The sequence below is a fragment of the Sceloporus occidentalis genome, unplaced genomic scaffold (assembly GCF_023333645.1).
Source record: "Sceloporus occidentalis isolate IW3139 unplaced genomic scaffold, rSceOcc1.0.p SCAF_349, whole genome shotgun sequence".
Classification (NCBI taxonomy): Eukaryota; Metazoa; Chordata; class Lepidosauria; order Squamata; family Phrynosomatidae; genus Sceloporus; species Sceloporus occidentalis.
This window is the reverse complement of record NW_028317329.1, coordinates 7,501-10,000: the sequence shown is the minus strand read 5'-3', so window position 1 is coordinate 10,000 and position 2,500 is coordinate 7,501.

Sequence of the window (2,500 nt, the reverse complement as noted above, 5' to 3'; positions counted from 1 at the left end):
GGGTTGGACCGCCGGTGCGGCACCCGGGCTGGGCACCCCGAGGTCCGGGGAGCCCCTGGCGGGACCCTCGGGGGTCTGCCCCATGGTGGTGTTCCCGGGACCCGGCCCGGGACTTGGGCGGGTTGGACCGCCGTTGCTGCACCCGGGCTGGGCACCCCGAGGTCCGGGGAGCCCCTGGCGGGACCCTCGGGGGTCTGCCCCCTGGTGCTCTTCCCGGGACCCGGCCCGGGACTTGGGCGGGTTGGACCGCCGGTGCGGCACCCGGGCTGGTCCTCCCGAGGTCCGGGGAGCCCCTGGCGGGACCCTCGGGGGTCTGCCCCATGGTGCTCTTCCCGGGACCCGGCCCGGGACTTGGGCGGGTTGGACCGCCGGTGCGGCACCCGGGCTGGTCCTCCCGAGGTCCGGGGAGCCCCTGGCGGGACCCTCGGGGGTCTGCCCCATGGTGCTCTTCCCGGGACCCGGCCCGGGACTTGGGCGGGTTGGACCGCCGGTGCGGCACCCGGGCTGGTCCTCCCGAGGTCCGGGGAGCCCCTGGCGGGACCCTCGGGGGTCTGCCCCATGGTGGTGTTCCCGGGACCCGTCCCGGGACTTGGGCGGGTTGGACCGCCGGTGCGGCACCCGGGCTGGTCCTCCCGAGGTCCTGGGAGCCCCTGGCGGGACCCTCGGGGGTCTGCCCCATGGTGGTGTTCCCGGGACCCGGCCCGGGACTTGGGCGGGTTGGACCGCCGGTGCTGCACCCGTGCTGAGCACCCCGAGGTCCGGGGAGCCCCTGGCGGGACCCTCGGGGGTCTGCCCCCTGGTGCTCTTCCCGGGACCCGGCCCGGGACATGGGCGGGTTGGACCGCCGGTGCGGCACCCGGGCTGGTCCTCCCGAGGTCCGGGGAGCCCCTGGCGGGACCCTCGGGGGTCTGCCCCAAGGTGGTGTTCCCGGGACACGGCCCGGGACATGGGCGGGTTGGACCGCCGGTGCGGCACCCGGGCTGGTCCTCCCGAGGTCCGTGGAGCCCCGGGCGGGACCCTCGGAGGTCTACAGGACGGTGGGGTTCCCGGGGCCGGGGCCGGGACATGGCCGGCACCCGGGCTGGGCTTCGCGAGGTCGTTGGGAGCCGGCTCTCTGGAACAAGCAGCAGCAGCTTCCCTATATATCCGGCGGAGGGTGCCTGACGTCCCTGGCGAACCGGGACGGAGTTCCACGTCACCACCGGGAAAATCCGGCAAGGCATGCCGACTTCGATGGAGCGAGGGTCGGATGCGGCCGGCAAATCCGACCTCATTGACTTCCAGGGTTTCTCAAGCAACTTGACCTGCCAAAAACGGGGACTTAGAGCAAAACTGCCGGCCGGCCGCGATCAACTTAGGCGGCCGGGAACGGGCACTTTGGGCACATCGACATCTACAGGACACCTAAATGGATAAATCTGGATGGAATTTTCTGTCTTTTTACCTAATTTTGTGAGGATTCAGAGGGAAAATGAAAAAAACACAGATTTTTTTTTCTAATTCTTGCTACTTTTTACTAAATTTCTAATTCTAAATTTTCAGCTAATCATCCAACTATGGTATCAAAAGAAAGCTCTATCTCTCCTTGAAAAAACAATATATAGTTTATATGGGTACACTATTCACAGTAAAAGAGAATCATCGCTGAACCGACATAGCGCAAAAATGGCAAAATTTCTCCGGGATTGAAGGGGTTAAGCAGGCATTACAGCAGATAAACTGTGTCTATATCTATATCTATATCTATCTATCTATCTATCTATCTATCTATCTATCTATCTATCTATCTATCTATCTATCTATCTATCTATATCTATATCTATATATATATATCTATATATATCTATATATATCTATATATATCTATATATATATATATATATATATATATATATATCTGTATGGGACTGTCGCTAGATCCCTATGCCTGGGTGGGGTATAGGGATAACGGCTGCTGCAGAACCTCTTTATATAGCTGCACAAGTTGCTGCTGGCCGGCTTAACCCCTTCAATCCCCTATAGACGTACCGGGACGTCTAGCCTTTCGTGCAGCGTCAGGAACACATCCCTGCCGCTGCACGGGAGAACAGGCTGTCGTTTGACAGCCTGGACCCCCCCCTGCAGCCCGATCCCCTGTAACAACTTGGTGTGTCATTAGCCTTGGGGGACTGAACCACATCCAGGTCAGTGACATTACTGCCGGATGTGCGACACTGGGGGAGAGAGAGAGAGAGAGAGATAGAGACAGAGAGAGTTCGTTTTGCAGAGCTGCAGTGCTTAGTGCAAAACCACATTATATATTGGGGATAGTGTAGTGTTTTAGAAATTGGCCAGGTAGGTACAATGGCGCAACATGTCTTCAGCGCTGAGGAGGCTCATGACTGCCTCACTCAGTCTGATGACGATGCCACTCTGACCGCGTCAGACGCCGAGGCCACTCTGACGGCGTCAGACGCCGAGGCCACTCTGACTGCATCAGATATTGATCCAATATCTGAGG